This window comes from Pinus tabuliformis, chromosome 7, assembly GCF_031772625.1.
Source record: "Pinus tabuliformis cultivar Carrire ecotype Pingquan chromosome 7, CPIR1, whole genome shotgun sequence".
In the NCBI taxonomy this organism is placed as follows: domain Eukaryota; kingdom Viridiplantae; phylum Streptophyta; class Pinopsida; order Pinales; family Pinaceae; genus Pinus; species Pinus tabuliformis.
In genome coordinates, this window is record NC_142293.1 from 556,596,322 (window position 1) to 556,616,609 (window position 20,288).

Consider the following 20,288-nt stretch of genomic DNA (forward strand, 5'->3'; position numbering starts at 1 on the left):
CAACTTGGGTAGAGAATAAACTGGTGATGGTTAGTGATGTCCGACAGTGAGGAAGAATCACTTGTTGAGGGTTGAGTTGGTTTGGCCTCTGGAATCCATGATTTGGTTTTGTTCAATTTGTTCGATGAGATCCAACATTCATGCTTGGAATATGGCATTGGGGTGATTGGCTGAAATAAAAATTTTGGTTCAGGCAACATATAGTCAGGTGGTTTGTGGAAGTCCCAAACCTAGTTGGATGATGCATTAATTAATAAGATTTCCTTTCCCTTGGTACTTTCATGAGTAAATGTGCTTGATATTATGTGTCTTTAATGGTTGTTTCCTAATTGTTATATCTTTGGTTATTTGTTGGTTATAAGTATGTTTTATGACAGACTTGATGTGTGGCTCTCATCATGTTTTGATTAACAAAAGAATGAACAATGAATATATGACCTTATAGATGATAATTCAGCTATTGTGATAAGGCATCAATGCTTCCTTACGAATCTTAGATAAGTATGAGACCCCTATGCTCATATATGTTGTATGACCTGTAGATTACATATTTTTGATATGTTTGATGAAATACATGTCATGGCTAGTAGGGGTCTAGTTAAGTCATTGATCAATTTTTTCATTAGTAATCTCGTTTCAATGTTATTTATCATTTTCTAAATTTCTAGGCAGTGGCTTGAGTCTTGGCACTAAAAAGTGGCATAAAATATGCGCTTGTTGGCACAAAACTAGCTGAAAAGTCCACAGTCATTGGCTTGGCTTGTTGTGGGAGAAACTGTAATGCCTTAGTCAAATGCATAGCTTTTCATGGGAATGACTGGGGGTCCAGATTAGTGAAATGTCAAGTTGTCTCAGGGTTCAGTCACCTGGAAGGGTTGGTTGGCTCCTAAAGGTTCTCTAGCATGTGTGGAAGGTTAGAATGGTTTTTTTTGCCGGTTCCACTTTCTTAACTGTACATGGGAAGTTGAATCACATCATAGTAGCCTCTCATCACATGTTTACCTCAACAGACTAGTTAACTTGGGTAAACATGGGTGGAGGATGTTACACATAGTTTTCATGGAAACTTGTGGCTGTCAGGAAATAAGATGTCATTGTTTCAATGTCTTAGATGATTTTTTTTTGTATTCAACCTATTATAAGGCAATTTTAGTCAATGTAGCATGATGCCCCAACACACACTTTGTAGGATTTCCAATTTAGTTGTAACATGGAGAATGAGACAATGATAGACACCATACATGTATAGGAGAGACCCCTACAAGCATCACAATACCATTTGCATACCTACTTGCATGCAAGTAGGTATCAAGCATTACTAATTAGGAATAACCTAGTGAAGAGTTTGATAAACCTATGAAAGAAAAGAAATACTAATTGAATACAAAACATAAGATTAACAATGGCACATTCACACAGTGTACACAAGATTTACCCTAGAAACCTTTAAATAGATAACTAGTAGTTGAACCCTCTCTATATAATTGCATTAACTCCCTCTCATATTTACTAATTTTGAAGAGGATGTATGGAAGTTTAAAATATGTGGTGAATGGATTCTTAGCATAGTTCTATATATATTGTCTTTATCTTCCTTCTATTCCTTGTTCATTAGTGAGTTGGACTTGAACCTTTGATCAAGGTTCATATCTTGCCATTTCCCTTTGAAAATTCATAATTTTTTGTTTCTAATTTGCATGGTGCCTCTGGAAAGACCAAATATTTAAATTAATGTGAGCTTATCCATTTCACTTTCATTTGGATGAATTGTGTGTTCTAGATTGCATGGATGGTCAAAAATATTATTTTCATTTCATTAACAAGATGCCTCTTCTAGATACTAGGGAATTGATGACTATAAATGCCGAAGATCATGGATCTCTTTATGTGTGTAGTGATACATTCATGTATCAAAAAAATGTTCAGAAAACCATTGAATTATCTAATGTTTATAGAGCACACAAATTAATGAATTTCATGAATGTCATTATTATAGTTCCATAAGGCAAAATAGTGTGAGGGTTTCAACAAATCAAGTGTGTGAATTGAGAAACAAAAAAAAAAGGTTTAGTTTACCACAATTGTGTTCTCATTCAAATGAACCATAAATACTATCACAAATCATGAGAAGTTTTCCAATAAAAATGCATATACCCAAATGAATATAATAATAATAATAAAATAAACAAAATAAAAATGTTGACCAAATTCCTAAGAAAATGGAAATGCTCAACATTCTAGTTATTTAATTGATTACATACAACAATCCTACAATATCCTTAGTTATGTTATTGTATGAACTCTTTAGAATGCATCCAAGTGGTATTTTACTATGAGATATTTGAACAAGAGCAGAACATATGAAATCACAAACGTAAAACCAGTCATGATTAATTTGTGGATTGTGGAACAACCAATTTACTCAATGGAATTTGGAATCAATGTCAGAGCTCAGAGTATCACTTATTCCTCCAAAAAAAAAAAGGAAATGGTGCAATTCTTAGGCAAAGGTGCAATATAAGAAAAATAAGTAAAAGCCGCATTGAAACTACTAATTAATACTAATAGTGCCGAAGGTTGAACCTTATACTAATTTAATTTTAAAGATAGGTAATGTGACACAATAACCTTCAAAAAATAGGTCGTGAGTAAATAAGACTGCACTTAAAGGCCTAATAAGTATTGTAGTTTTTATGTTTGAGTGATCATCAAGAACCCATGAAATCTATGAAACACACTATTCATACACACATTTAACCTTATAGACACATGAGAAAGAGTGCAGAGGAGAATGAATACATTATGGTTTCAATAAACAAGATCGTATTTATTACTCAATACCGCCATGCAAGTACTCATATTATTAACATACATCACAACAATGCAATGGATTATAAGGAAAGAGTAATACTTATATTTAAATGTTGGAACTGGAAACTAAGATGGGTACTCTGAATCTCCACTCAACTTTAGGTTGGATTGCATGGTAGTGTTTCTTGCAGCCTAACCACCCCCAATCCATATTCGAAATCATGAAGGGGGAACTTGCTCAGGGGATTGAACCAACGTTGTTACTGAAATCTATTCATGAACTTTTTGAAAATAGTTTTCAAGTGGGATTTAATCCTCAAATTTTGCATGCATACAATATGTTGATAATGGCCTTAGAAAGATTTGGGAAGATAATCTATTGGTAAAATTAGCAAGACTTGTGCCAAAAATATCAAAAACATCCTCACACACTGCTTAGGGCATACCTTACTTGATAACAATGTACTATTCGAAACAAAAGATAAAATTACATGTGACTCCTTGATTTCCTTAACTATTAAGACAAAAATGTTCAATTGACAACTATCTGATGGTAACAAGTTACAATTGAAACAATCCCTAAAACATGACTTTAGTTATTGAGGTAGGCCTCAAATGTTGATAGTTTCAAAAACACCAATGAAAGTGCTCCTCTATGTAGACCCAATTACTTAAACTTCATATCTCAGCAAAATTTGAAGAAATATCCCTCTCTATGCCTTCCTAGTACTTTCATGAGTAATATCGTCAAGACTTGTACCACAATTTCAGCATCCATCCCAATAATTCTCCAATAGAGCTTGAAGTAATCTACTTAATTTCATCATAAATTCCCATAGAATCAAACCCATCATCTTGTGCTTGTCCTGATATGCATTACTCTTATTCCTGTAGCTCCTTGAATCCCACTTCTCTATTATTTTATTTCCAGTCTGGACTGCAATCCTTTGGACCAATCAATGTTGCTCCATCTTTTGTCCTTTCCCTTTATTTATTTTTTTTCTTTTTCATCCTTGGTCTGCCTGCCATAATCTTGTAGGTTAGTGACCATGGTGCCACTTAGTCCCCTATCTCTTGCATGCCACATCCCAAGTAGTCTTCCCCCTCCACCTCAGCTCTGGAATTTGTGTCTCCATTAGCCCATCTATTTAATTAAATTTAAAATGCTCATAATAACCAAGAAATGTAATATGGGGCTATTACAAAGATTAATTAAAAATGTGTGGCTCAACAACAATTTTGAATACAAAAAATATAAACATTAAGGGAATCCAATGGAATCAATTTTTTTCTTCATGTTCACATATTTCATCTCTCTAAAGATATCTAACATGTTTAATATTCACATATCTCTCTCTATTCATTTTCAATGTGGTCATTTCTTTTTCCTCTTGTTCACCTATATCTTTAAATATATCTAATATATTGAGTCAAAAATTATCTTATTGCAATGGTAATGTTATGTGTTTACTTGTCATAACATGGTTGTAGGTTTGATATCTAATATTTGGTTATTATTTGAGCACATTTAGTGGTATCTTTACTACACGTAATTTTGGAAACCCCATTATTGCAAGAGATGTTTAATGGAAAAAAATACATAACTAAATACTTGAACATAAATCTCTCAACAAAAATGAATAGTTTTTCTTTGTTTCACCTAAAACTCTGTGAACACATTTTCTTTGGAATACAAAATTTTATTAAGGTTGGATTACAACATGAACCTTGCCAACATTATATAATCTAAAATTGGGTTTCCATAGTGAGAATTGTAAATCAATTAATTCACTTGTTTTCCCCTATAGCCTCTTTCCCTGTGTTGTGTTATATTCTTTCCACGACCAGCCTACCTAGTTAACCGGGGGGTTAGAGGGGGGGCAGAGCACCCCCTTCATTGAGGTGATTGTGCAGCAGTGGGGGGGGGGGGTCACAGAGTGTTTGAGGGGGGCAGTTGGCCCCCCTCTACGGGGTCCGGGGTAGCGCCCCAGTGAAATTTTTTTTTGGACCCTTTATTAGGTTGGGTAGACCTACCTATGGTTTTATGCATGGTTTTCACACATGGTTCTGGATGTGATGGTTTTCGGTCCATGGTATTGGATGCTTTGACATGTATAAATATGTATTGTAACATTGAAATGAATATAATGAAAAATCAATCTGGTAGTCCTGATTTTGGGATCCAAGGGAAAATCTCTGTGTATATGTGTTTTATGTGTTATGCTCTTGCATTGTTTATTTTTTGTTGTTAGAATTTATATGCAGGTAATTTCTGTATGGGGTTAAAACCTACATTTGATATTGGAGATATTTTGGATTCAAGGGGATGCCTTTGTTGCTGAGGGGTTTCGATCGGGCTTGTCGTAGACCCTGTTCAATGGGAGATCTGTGGGATCAATTCTGGTGGTGAAAGAAGATGGCGAGCAGTGGAAAGATAGAGATCGAGAAATTTAATGGTCAGAGTTTTGAGTTGTGGAAACTCAAGATGGAGGGATCGTTGGTGGATAAAGATCAGTGGATCACAGTAGATCTAGGTACTAAACCAACGGGAGTGTCCGATGAAGAATGGAAGAAGTTGGATTGGAAGGCTAAGGGCACAATACGATTGTGTGTCTCAAATTCAATATTGTTGAATGTATCAAGGGAAGATATAACGAAGGCTTTATGGGACAAGTTAGGGACTTTGTAATCTAAGTCTCTGGTGAATAAATTGTTCCTATGAAAAAAATTGTATAACCTGAGGATGAAAGATGGAGACTCAGTGACAGAACATTTGAACGCTCTTAATACTATGGTAAGTCAGTTATTATATGTTGATATTAAAATTTCAGATGAAGATAAGTGCATCAGTTTGTTGTGTTCTCTACCAGATTTGTGGGATATTCTGGTTATTACAATAGGTAGCAATGCAACTGCATTGCAGTTTGTGAAATAGTCTCATCCTTGCTGATGGAGGAGATGAGACGGAAAAATATGGAGAGCCAGAATGGTGATGCCTTGTCTGTAGGAGGACGGTCCCAGAACAGAAACAAAAATAAATCATTGAGTGGGATAGCTAAATCTAGAGGGAGATCTAAATCTCCAGGAAAACCTGTAAAGTTGGTTTGCTGGAAATGCGGAAAGGAAGGGCACTACAAAAGGGACTGTAAATCTAAAGCTCCTGACAAAGGAAAGGGATTTGATGATGCTCCTTTTGCAGAGGTGAAAACCACCTCAGATGAAGGTGGGGATGTGTACTTGGCTTCTTCAAGTACACATGTAGATCATGAGGCATGGTTGATTGACTTAGGTGCATCCTTTCACTTCACTCCCCATATAGAGTGGTTCTACAAGTATGAGAAATATGATGGTGGTGATGTCTTCTTAGGGGATGATAAGAAGTCTAGAATCATTGGTTGTGGAAAAGTAAAGTTGAAGTTGCAAGGTGGAAGGGTTAGAACACTTCCGGGTGTTCTGCATATTCCTTCATTGGCCAGAAATCTGATTTCTATAAGCAAGCCTGATGATGCAAGTGTAAAAACAATTTTCTAAAAGGATACTTGCAAGATGGTTTAGGGAGCACTGGTATTGATGTGGGGAGTTCGGATTGGAACTCTATACAAACTGCAAGGTAGCACTGTTGTTGATGGGTGCAACAGTTCTGTGGTTCCTGAAAGTGGAGTAGAAAATCTAGTGGTCTCTGGAGAGAAGACCATGTTGTGGCATCAAATTCTTAAACATATTGGAGAGAAGGACCTTCGAATACTTCATGGTAAAGGTATGGTAGAAGGTATGAGTAATAGCTTTTTGGATTTTTATTTCTGTGAAAATTGTGTATATGGGAAGCAGAATCGGGTGAGTTTCCCCTCTGGTGGTAAGAGGGCAAAACATATATTAGAGCTTATGCACAGTGATGTGTTTGGACCTGTGAAGGTTCCATCATTGGGTAAGTCTGTGTACTATGTATCATTTATAGATGACTTCTCAAGGAATACATGGATATATTTCCTTAAGAAGAAATTTGAAGTCTTTGACAGGTTTAAATAGTTTAAGGCTCTGGTGGAAAATGAGACAGAGAAGAAGATAAAGGTGTTGATGTCAGATAACGGTGTAGAGTTTTGCAGTAAGGAATTTGAAGAATTATGTAAGAAGTGTGGTATAGCATGGCAAAATAATACTCCATACACACCGGAGAAAAGTGGATTTGCAGAAAGAATGAACAAGACGTTGATGGAAAGGGCAAGAAGCATGGTCAGTGGTGCCAGGTTAGGACAGGAATTCTGGGCAGAGGCAGTGGAGACAACATGTTACCTGGTCAACAGATCACCTTCATCAGCGTTGGAGATTAAGACTCCACAAGAGGTATGGACTGGTAAGAAACCCTCTCTTTCACATCTAAGGGTATTTGGATGTGATGCATATGTACATGTTCCAAAGGAGAAAAGAACCAAGTTCGATAGTAAATTTGAAAAGTGCATCTTTATTGCGTATAAGGATGGTTTAAAAGGTTATAAGCTTTGGAACCCAGTAACAAAGAAGGTTGTGTACAATCGGGATGTGGTGTTTAGAGAGGTGAAAGATGTTATTAAACATGAATTCCAACCAAAGGAACTTGAGAAGATAGAGTTTGAGCTTAAGGAGGAAGAATCATACTCTACAACAGAGGAGGAATCAGAAGATGAAGAGCCACAAACTCCGAGTGTGAGAAGATCAGTTCGAGAAAGAAGGCAGCTAGAAAGGTATAGTCCATCTGCTTTCTGTTCAAATTTTTATTTATCTGTTACTGATGATGATCCCAGAACCATGAAGGAAGCAGTAGATTTAAAGGATGGAAAACTCTAGAAGGAGACCATGGTTGATGAAATGGCATCTTTGCACAAAAATGAGGCTTGGGATCTGGTGGAGTTACCAGCTGGAAGGAAACCCATTGGCAGCAAATGGGTGTTCAAGGAGAAGACAAATGCAAAAGGAAAGGTGGAGAAATACAAAGCTCGGTTGGTAGCAAAAGGTTATTCCCAGGTGCCGAGAATTGATTTTGGTGACATTTTTTCTCTTGTTGCCAAGGTAGCTTCTATTAGATTACTTTTATCTGTTGCTGCTACTTTTGATTTTGAGGTAGAATAGATGGATGTGAAGACAACATTTCTTCACGGGGATCTGGAAGAGGATATCTACATGAAGAAACCTAAAGGTTTTGCAGTGAAGGGTAAGAAAGAACCGGTATGCAAGTTAAAGAAGTCTCTATATGGGTTAAAACAGTCACCAAGGATGTGGTATTAGAAATTTGATACATTTCCACAGGGACTTGGCTTCACTAGAAGCAAAGTAGATCACTATGTGCATTTTAAATTAATTGGTGACCGTGTTATTTATCTGGTCTTTTATGTGGATGATATGTGGCTGGTTGAAAATGAAAAAGAAATTATCCAGGATTTGAAGACCCAATTGTCCTCCAAATTCGACATGAAAGATCTTGGTGTTGTAAACTATATTTTGTGCATGGAAATTAAAAGAGATCGGGCAAATAGGAAGCTCTGGTTAAACCAGAGGAAGTATGTCGAGACAATACTGCAGAGGTTTAATATGCAGGATAGTAAACCGGTGAAGGTTCCTATTCCTGTAGGTGTAAAGTTATCTGCCAAATAGTGTCCCATGACACAAGAAGAGGAAGAGGACATGTCCCGTGTTCCATATGCAAGTGCAGTCGGTACCCTAATGTATTAAATGGTTTGCACTAGACCAGACATTGCACATGTAGTGGGAGTATTGAGCAGGTTTATGTCAAAACCAAGGAAGGGGCACTCGAAAACAGTGAAGTGGGTTTTCAGGGATTTGCGTGGCACTAGTGATTATGGTTTGTGCTACCAAGGAAGACCAGGATTGGACAGAGTGTTGGATATTCATGGCTTTGTTGATGCAGACTAGGTTGGAGATCTGGATCAGAGGAGATCTACAAGTGGGTATGTGTTTAACCTATTTAGAGGTGTAGTTAGTTGGATGAGTAAGAAACAATATGTAGTGGCACCATCAACTACAGAGGCAGAATACATGGCAGCCACTCATGCAAGAAAGGAAGCAGTTTGGTTGCAGAGATTGTGTTCAAGTATGGGGTTAGTACAGGGAGCTATAAGGATAGACTGTGACAGCCAAAATACAATTTTCTTGGCAAAGAACCCTGCTTACTATTCAAAGAAAAAACACATTGATGTTCAGTATCACTTTGTGAGGGATATTATAGAAGACAAAAAGCTGTTGCTGGTAAAGGTCGACACTGTGAAGAATACTGCAGATGCATTGACAAAATTTGTGAGCTCTGAGAATTTCTCTTGGTGTAGAGAAACAACGGGCATTTTAGGGCTGGATAAATGACTAAGCTCTCTTGTGGCCCCCTATGGAAAGAAAAAAACAAGTGGTAGAATGTTGGGTTGTGTTATATTCTTTCCATGACTAGCCTACCTAGTTAATCGGGGGGTTAGAGGGGGGTGGAGCCCCCTCTTTGTTGTGGTGATTCCACAGCGGGGGGGCCACAGGGGGTTTAAGGAGGGCGGTTAGCCCCCCTTTATGGGGTCTGGGGCAACACCCCAGGGAATTTTTTTTTTGACCCTATATTAGGTTGGGCAGACCTACCTATGGTTTTGTGCATGGTTTTCGCACATGGTTCTGGATGGATGGTTTTCGGTCCATGGCATTCGATGCTTCGGCATGTATAAATATGTATTGTAACATTGAAAGGAATATAATGAAAAATCAATCTGGTAGTCCTGGTTTTTGGATCCATGGGAAAATCTCTATGTATGTGTTTTATGTGTTATGCTCTCACATTGTTTATTTTCTGTTGTTAGAATTTATATGCAGGTAATTTCTATACAGGGTTAAAACCTACATTAATCGCAAGATTAATGCAAAATATTCTTTGCAACATCATTTATGGGAGTGACATTTCTTTTATGAGTCATGACATTTTTAGGAATGATATGGTGAATGTAACATAATTATTTTTGGCATTATATCTATATATTAGTGATTATGCTCTATCATTCACTTTATCACACATTTTTATCTCTTTTAGATAAAGTGAACAATCAATATCCTTAATAATAATAATAATAATAATAATACATGTAAACTCAATTCTTTGTATTTTTTTTTTAATTTATACCAAAAAACATTATAGTACCTCTCAAAAATACATGCGAATGTGAATTACATGGCGGAAAATTAGCATAAATTAAGAAGAGTAGGAAATTTTCATTCTAGAGTCATTATTGAAATATGACTTTATTATTGAGTTGTTTTTAAAGTAATTTTCTTTTTTTAGATTTAATGAAAGAGACATCAAAATATGGAAAAATTTATCTTGCTCTAACATTTGTAAAATGAGTTTAAAAAAATAGAATTGGAGTTTTAACACCATTTATATAGAAATATTATTTAAGTTCAATAATATTGTGAAAAACTAGACAAAAGTGTGAGGCTATCAAGGCCATTATCTAACTAAATAATAAAAAACATAGAAATATAATTCAAAATATTGAATTGCACGGAAAGCATCATTTACATTTATCTGAATTAGAGGTTGCCACCACAATGGGTTCATTGTTGCTTCCAAGAGAGAAACCGGGGTTAAAGGAGACATTTTAATGCACCTTCACACATCCGAGCCTTCAATCCATGGTGCTCCTAGTGAGCTGCAACTCATCCAACATGCCTTATTCCTATCTAATAATACCCTACCCAACAAGAGATTCAGGTTCCAATAGATGTCTATAGTAGATCAATATTAGTATAACGATCCCAAGTGTGGCATGAATCGGGTATCCAACCCACTATCTCAGTTAGCACCTCCATATTAGTCAATAAACATCAATCCTATGCAAGTTCTCTTTCCAACTACTCAATTTTATATTGGATTTGTTGAGGAGTATGCTCACAGTAGCTTTGAGCAGAGTTGTTTGCCTTGTGCTAGGGATAAGATCTACCTTACTCTCTAAAATAAGCCACACATCCTCATCTTGGAACACATTGCTGGGGCATAATGTCAGAGAGCTAATCAATAGGTGATAGATTAGAGTAGAGGTATAGCTTACCCAAGGAAAAGGCTTTGGGATTAACACAATTGGACCAAGCACAATAAGAAGGAACATAGCAAGTATCCCATAATGAGATTTAATGCAAGGAAAAGGGACTGTGGCTAAAACTAAGAGAGAATATTGGGGTGACAAGCTAGGTGAGACATTAACTAAGTGGTGAAAGGCCTAAAATGCTTCCAACAGAAGGAGTTGACCAAATGATGCAGGAGCATCCTTGGCCTCGGAAAATCCTCATCAACCAAAAATACATTTATGTTGAGTTTATAATGAGTTTTGTTACTCCCATGTGTTTTAAGTTGTTGATGCACCTATTATGTTAGTTGTTGATAAATCTAAATGGTAGTTGTTGCTACTCCCATAGATTCATTTTATCAAAGCGATGACTGCTTTCAAGTTGCTGACACTCCTAGGAGTGTGTGCTGATACTCATGCTACATGGAGTTACTGACACATCTAAAATCAGTAGTTATTTAGTTATAATGCTACAGGACAACCACTATTGTATGCACTATGAGATAAGGCAGAGGTTAAAAATTTGGGTTGTCCACACACTGAGAGGAAGTGAATCGACTTAGTTCTGGAAGACGAAGTAGTCAACGACATGAGAAGTGGCTTGCTTTAGTGAAATACGAAGAGGTTAGTAGCGTGAGGATAAATTGCATGAACACATAAGAAAAGGGGCTTCTGCTTTTTTTCTTCTTTGTTATTGGTTTTCTATTGGTTCATGCAGGCTCCTAGCTCTTGAGCTATTAGCATTAGTTTTGGTTGTTGCACAATTTTCAAATAGCCTGACTGGTTGTTGTATAAGTTAGTGAGGTTGTTTGGTTGTTGTGCTTGGTATTGATGTGTAATAATATGGAAATTTCAAGTACTCCAAGGGCTCCACTCTCATATTTGTATTCTTATCTGCAATGACACATTTTGAATGAAATAAAATATATTTGAATAATTTTTTTTTTTCTCATGAGAATACTTGAATTACTCTTTGTTTGTGCTTTGTGATTCAGTCCTTGAATTAATTAATTCAGTAGCCAAACTTCAATGGCTTGGGTTGTGCACTTTGTAACAATGATCGAAATTTCATAGGTGTTGTGAAAGCTACAGAACCTGGATCATGTCAAGTGGTATCAGAGCGGGATTCATTTTGGGATTTGCACCTTGAATTGCTTCGTGTAATAGGGTACCAAGAAACCTTGTTCAGTGGTTGCACAACAAGAGTGTTGAAGTACAAGTTGGGTCACAGAACTTGGGTTAAGGTTTGTGGATGTTGGTGAGACATTTACAACTTGTAAGGATGCCACCGAGGAGAAGAGGAGCAGGATGAGGAGGTGTAGGAAATCAAGAGCTAGAAGAGTTAAGATGAAGAATAGAAGAGTTGGAGCATAGAAGAAATGGAGATGAAGAGGTAGATTCAGAGCCTGAAGAAGAAATCGATGAAGAATAGGAGGTTGAGAAGAGAGGCCCAATAGTGAGGTTGATTTCATATTTGAGCAATAGAGGCGGTGCAAGAGTTGAATTTTCTTGTTATGATGGAAATCTGAGAGTTGATGTGCTCATCAATTGGATTGGAGAACTCAAAAGATACTTCAAGTATGAAAATGTTCAAGATCCAAATTGGGTGAAATTTTCAATGAGGAAGTTGAAATATCACGGTGGGATATGTTGTAGAAAGACAAGGTAAATAATAAATTAGAAATATTCAAGACTTGGAAGAAGATGGCCAAAAATATCAAGGAGAAACTTCTTCCTATTGATTACCAACATAATTTGTATAGACAAGTCCTGAATCTAAGACAAAAGGAGACCCCTGTTCATGAGTACACCAAGGATTTTTTCAAACTATCACTTGGATCAGGTATAAAGGAACCAAAATTTCAAAGAGTCGCAAGGTATGGGAAGGGATTGAAATACTTTATTCAAGAAAAAATGAATACGCATTATTTTTGAATTGTTGAAGAATCCTACCAAATTGCCTTGAAAATAGAGGAAAAATTGAATAGGAAAAGACAACAGAAAGGTAGAGGAAGAGGTTTTAGATGTGGAGGTAAAGAAGGGACTACTAGAGGAAGTGTAAAGGAATATTCCACCAGTGGTCAAGGTGGTAGAGGTGTAAATAGTGTTGGAAGAGGTACAAGAAGACTTGGGAGAGGAAAGGGAAAGTATGTAATTACTTGTTATTGTGGTGGAGTTGAAGGACATAAGAAATCCAAGTGCCTGGAAGGACAAAATTTAGGGAGAAAAGGTGAATCTAGGACACAAGTTACACAAGTTACACAAACTAATGAAACTTCTATTGCTAGAGAATGTTATTGTGCTTGAACATGAATAAGGAGAAAATATGATGTTTCACAAAGTGTTGCTTAAGCATGAGAAGGAGACAGCGGAACAACCAGAACAAAGAAGGAAAGTTTTCAAAACTATATGTAAGGTCAAAGGAAAGTGTTTTAACTTGGTTATAGATGGTGGGAGTACAAATAATTTGGTTTCCACTAAGTAATGGAAAAATTGAAACTCAAGAGTTTATTCCATTCAAATCCTTACAGAATCTCATGGTTACAAAAGGGACAATAGGTGGCTGTGATTGAGCAATGCTTGGTGAATTTTCATATCCGCAATATTTAAGATCAAGTATTGTGTGAAGTGGTTGATATGGACACATGCCACATACTTTTTTGAAGAACGTGGTTGTTTGAAGGACAAGTTCACCATGATGGCCAAGAGAATACATACGAATTTAGGAAAGATGGGCACCAATACAAACTCACCCCAACGTTGAAAAATACAGTTGTAACAGTAGGAAGTTGTGGAAGTACCAATATGTGTAAGAATAAGATCATGTTTTGTTCAACCAAGGAGTTTGTACATGAGGAACGAAAGGAAAAACTATGTTTGCAGTGATTCCAAAGGTTGTGCCAGAGGAAGTGAAATTAAGAACCATCCTGACATAAATTAAATCCTTATTAGATGAATTCGAGGAGATTTTTGTTGATGAATTGCCAAGGGACTACCTTCCATGAGAAGTATTTCTCATAAGATTAACTTGATTCTTGGATCAAGCCTACGAAACAAGGCACCTTACAAGATGACCTCATTAGAGAATGATGATTTGAAAATGCAGGTACATGAGCTACTTAACAGAGGATTGATAAGAGAATTTTTTATTCTGTGTGATGTACCAATTAAATTCACTCCAAAGAAGATATGTGAGTGGTGAATGTGTAAAATTTCTAGATCCGTTAATAGGATAACCATCAAGTACCGATTTCCTTTTCCAAGGATGGAGGATATTATGGAATGTTTGAGTCGGGTTACATATTTCACAAAGACAGATTTGAAAATCAGTTATCATCAAATCTAGATCATGGAAGGTGATTAGTGGAAGAATACATTCAAGATGAAGGATGAACTATTTGAATGGTTGGTTATGCCATTTGGGTTGAATAATGCCCCTATCACATTCATGAGGCTCGTGAATGAGGTATTGAAACCACTTTTGGGGAAATTTTTTGTAGTTTACATGGATAACATTTAAATTTTAGAAAAAAAGAAGAGGATCACTTGGAACACATAAGGTAAGTGTTGCAACTATTGAAGAAAGAGAAATTGTTTATCAACTTGAAGAAATGTATATTCATACAGGATTAGTTAGTGTACTTGGGATTAGTGATTTCCAAGGAAGGTTTGGAGATGGATTCTAGGAAGGTGAAGGCTATCTTGGAATGTCCAACATATCAGTCTAATCTTGAGGTGAGGAGCTTTCATGGATCAACATGTTTCTACCAAGAATTCATTAGGAATTTCAGACATATTTGTGCACCTCTTACTGAGTGCATGAAAAAGGGGAATTTTAGATGGACAATAGAAACAAGAAAAGGAATTTGGAGATCTGAAAAGGATGGTGACAAAGAAACCTGTTTTGGCGCTTCCAAACTTTGATAAAGTATTACAAGTTGACTATGATGCAAGTGGGACAACAATTGGAGCAATTTTAAGTCAAGAAGGTAGACCAATAGCATTCTCTAGTAAGAAGTACTTTTATCCTAAGAAGAAGTATTCCGTATATGATAAGGAAATTTATGCTATTGTGTAGGCTTTGAAGAAGTGGAAAGACCATTTTCTACCCAAGGAATTTGACGTGTCTACTATTCACAAGGCATTAAAATATACCACCAGTTAAGGTAAGTTTAATCAAAGGCATTCTAAATGGGTTGAATTCTTGCAAAGTTATACATTTTTTTTGAAGCATAGGTATGGAAAGTCGAACAACGTTGTAGATTCTTTGAGAAGAAGAGTGTTATTACTCAACACTTTGTCAGTAGAAGTGGTTGGTTTGGGAAGGATGAAGGAGTTGTATGCAGAAGATGTCAATTTTGGATAAGTTTGGACAAATTGTAAAGCACCATGGAGTGTGGACATGACCATGTTCTTGGATTACTGTATCCAAGAATTATTTTTATTTAAAAATCAACAATTGTGCATTCCTCAAGGGTCAATGAGGCTGAATATTATTAATGAGATACATGGTGGAGGTCTAGGTAGACATATTTGCATGGACAAGATCACAACATTGGTAAAGGAGAGGCATTTTTGGCCTAACATCAACAGGGATGTCAAAAAGTTTGTTGAGTACTGTAGATTTTTCCACCAAGCCAAGGGAGTCAAAATACATGGTTGAATACTCCATTTTAGGTACTAGAAGGGTCTTGGGAAGATGTGAGCATGGACTTTGTCTTGTGCCTACCAAGGACACAAAGGAAGCATGATTTAGTGATGGTTGTTGTAGATAATTTTTTGAAGATAGCATAGTTCGTAGCATGCAAGAGAACAAGTGATGTTATTGAAGTGATTGTTTTATTCTTTAAAGAAGTAGTGAGACTTCATGGGTTTCCGAGAACCATTATTTTAAACAAAGATACAATATTTATGGGTCACTTTTGGAGGACATTGTGTAAGAAAATGGGATCTAATCTATTATACAGTTCAACCTATCATCCACAGATAGATGGATAGATGGAAGTGGTGGACAAGATTCTTGGAAATTTGCTGAGAAGTTTGAGTGGTGAAAATCTCAACTAGCAGGATATGGTCTTGACAGAGGTAGAGTTCATGTATAATGAATCGGTGAACAAATCCACTAGTAAGAGTATATTCCAAATATTTATGGGGAGTAACCGACAGGTACTATGTTCTTGATATAATTGCCATATTTAGAGGAAAGGAAGAATGTTGATGCAATTCATTTTGTAGACAACTTGCAACGGATACACGAATACGTGAAGAAAAGATTGCAACAGAATAATGACAAGTACAAGGAGAAAGCATATTTAAAAACAAGGGAAAAGGTTTTCACTGAAGGAGAGCTAGTAATGACACACATGTAGAAAGAGATATTTTTGAGGGGTACCTACAACAAGTTGAAATATAAGAAAATAGGCCTATGAACAATTATTTGACAATTTTTTAAAAATGCCTACAAGCTAGAGTTGCCGAGAGACTTGGATATCTTTATGATATTAAATGTAGTTGATCTATATGAATTTCTTGAAGGGTAAGGTAGTGAAGAAATAGGTGCACCTGTTGAGTGGAAGGAACAATTACCAGTCAAACATGTCGAAGAAGTGGAAGAAATTCTGGCCGCCAGGGTCGGAAAGAAGACATGTCATGGGCAATATCTAGAGTATTTGGTCAAGTGGAAGAACAAGGGATCTAAATATGTTATGTGTGTGACTGAGCAAGAGATAGCATGCTTAAAAGGGACTTCAACCTATGAAGGAAATTCCACATGAGCTAGTAGGTCATATTTTCTTACCAAGGGTGTATGATGCAAGAGAATCCTTGGCCTGAGGAAATCCTCATCAATGAAAAATAAGTTTATGTTGAGTTTGTAATAAGTGTTGTTACTCCCATGTGCTTTAAGTTGTTGATGCACCTATTATGTTAGTTTCTGATACACCTAGCTGGTAGTTGTTGCTACTTTCGTAGCTCCAATTTATCAAATCGACAACTGCTTTTGAGTTGTTGACACTCCTAGGATCGCATGTTGATACCCCTGTTGCATGGAGTCATTGACACATCTAAAATTGGTAGTTATTTAGTTACACTACTATAGGACAACCAATATTGGAAGCACTATGAGGATAAGACAAAGGTTACAAATTTGGATTGTCCGCACATTGAGAGGAAGTGAATTGACTCAGTTCTAGACGGTGAAGTAACTAGTGACATGAGAAGTGATTTTTTTACTGGAATACGAAGAGGTCAACATTGTGAGGATAAATTGCATGAACATGGAAGAAAAGGGGATTTTTATTTTTATGCTTTTTTCATATTGGTTTTTTGTTGTTTCATGCAGGCTCCTGACTCTTTAGCTATTGGCATTAGCTTTGGCTACTGCACGATTTTTAGAGAGCGTGACTGGTTTTTCTACAAGTTAGAAAGGGTGTTTGGTTGCTATGCATGGTATTGTTGTGTAACAACACATAAATTTCAAGTAATCTGAGGACTCCACTCTCATATTTGTATTTTGATATGTAACAACACATTTTGAATGAAATAAAATATATTTAAAATTTTGAATCCCTTTATGTGTTCTTGTGAGAATACTTGAATTACTCTTTGTCTGTGCTCTATGATTTAGTCCTTCAATTAATTAATTTAGTAGCCAATCTCCAATGGCTTGGGTTGTGCGCTCTATAATAATGATTCAGATTCTGTAATGTTGTGAAAGCTATGGAACCTAGACTCTGTCACCAAACAAATGCTATATAAAGCCTAAAAGAACTAGAGGATGCACCAAGGAACCAAAGAAAAAATAAAGGTAAAATTTTGGAACTGAGATATATAAATAAAAATCCAAGGGATTTACCTAAAGTAAAGTAGACTTAATGGAGTAGAACAAGGCCATAAGGAACTATAATTCACCTCTCAAATCACCTTGAAGCTACAATTGGATTTGTCTTGTGTGTTGATTATGATAACTTACAACATGAATGTTCACCCCTGTGACAATGGAGGATGGGGAGGCCAATTAAAACTAAAACATTTAGTGGCTAAGGACAACCAAACTGATGCGGTAGAGACATCAAGATTTTCCACTTGAATTCATCCATAAAAATTATACCAAAGATTGCTTCACCTACCATCAGAGAACCATTAAATTCCATGCAACGTTGTGCAAGGAGAATGGATGAACCTTGATTAACTTGGGGGGACACATTGCCATGTCCTTGCCCTTTAATGCTTAGTGAGATGACAACAACGCAACCCCCATTTATCGCCATTTAAGCACCCCATCTAGATCTTTTGTCATTAAGCTAATGGGTCATAATGGTGGGTTAAATATCAATATAGGTCCATCTTAAGTAGGAATCTAACATGAGCTGAGAGGAATCAAATTTCTTCACATGAAAACTTCTTTAGAGTGCAAAATATAATGTGTAATTTTTTATTGTTTAAATTGTATTTTTGGCTACTACATAGAGTATATAGAGGACCAAACTATAAGGTATTGAGACCTCATCAAACATTTTAACAATAAAAACTTATTTTTTTATTTAAAAAAAGATGTGTCAACTCCATATTAAGCATGAATATACTTATACATCCTCTCATATTGGGTTGTAAAATAAACTTCCTAACTCAATGAGAAAATATATAAAATACTTTATTATTTTCAATAAACCTAAATTCTAAGTGTATAAACAAAATTTAAATATGGATGTTATGGGCTAAAGTGGAAGGAGTGACATAGCTATCGTGTTTAATACCGTAAATTGATTTTGATGGGTAAAAATATATTTTCTAATATCTAGTAATGTGGTTATAATGATTTTAGGATTATAATTATTATAATTCACAATTTTGTGAAGATGATGAGTAGTTCATAATGCCATTATAGGTAATCTATGACTATAAGTTGACTCTGATTCATCTTATGAATAAGGAGGAGTTGATTTTTTTCCTCCTGAAAAATGATAGGGTTATAATTTAGGGTTATTATGATTTTTAGATTATGATGACTTTTTTTTAATAGTGAAAAGATTATAATGCTATTATAACTTTTATGAATGTAAGTTGCTTTTGATTCAACTCATTAATAATATGGACTTCAATTTTTTTCAGGTTAAAAAGAAACAATGATTCCTTTAATAGGGTTATAATGATTTTTAGATTATGATGATTTTTTAATATTGAAAAGATTACACTTAATTTTACTTTATTGGATGATACTTTCATGGTGATGTGAAATTAGGTAAAAAATTTATAAATGAATTTAATTAATATAATATTTTTTATAAATAAATTACATGTTTTAATTTAAAAGAGTATTGAAAAAAAGGTATTGTAGTTAGTATAGTTTTTTAATTTAGTTAGAAATTATGCTCTCTCAAAAATCACATAAATTGAGGCAAAGTGAATATATTAATTAATTACTTAAGTATAAGGATTTAAATTTTAGTAGGTAGTAACCACTAGTATGTCTACATATTTACATTTTTATTTACATAAATGAGAAAAACAAAAATAATGATGTGAAGTTATTCCATATTTATTTATGTTATTTAGTTGAGTATGAATTATTTTTAAGAACTTTATTTTTGGATGGTTTTTCGTGCAAAATTTAAAAATAAAAAATCACTATATAAATATTTAAACAATATTCATAAATTATAACATAAATAATGTGAGACAATTATCCATATGACATCATAATATGTAAAAACTACAATAAAACATTCATATTATGGTTTAATTAAATATTCTAAAAATATTTTTTTAATAATATTGAAAAATAAATATTTATTTTTAAAATTTAAATATGAATAATAATTATAAAATAAATAAATTGCTAAAATCTTATTTATGTGACCGAAAAAAGTTTGCATAAAATAATTTGAACATTTAAATAAAAAGATAAAATAAAAATAAAAATAGATAAAATTTAGATAAAATAAGCGATAAAGATAGATAAAGTGGTTGATAGATTGATTCAGCCACTTAGTATTATTTGAGTCATTGCATTGATGCATTCGTCTATATTTTCTTAGAAATAGTAGTAGCTATAGGTACTTCTTTGTTCCCAACTTAGTTTTCTTTCCCGGTTACGGTGACTTCCTTAGATGGTAACTCCCTTCTGTTAAATCTACTTCCTTTCCTATAGTCTAGTGCATAAGGCGCATGGAATAAACAAAAGTCCTTTTTAAAGGTAATCTTTAGTGCACAAGGCCCCTTCACACTTACTGTAGCTGGCAGAATTTCATTGACTGACCTGAAAATCAATCAAGCCATGGCCTTTTATTGACTACATTGTTCAACAAATAGTTGACAAAATTTCATTGAGTGGCCTGAGAGTCTAGACTTGTACATTTGTTGATTATAAATGGTTAATATATTGGTTTAGATTTATTT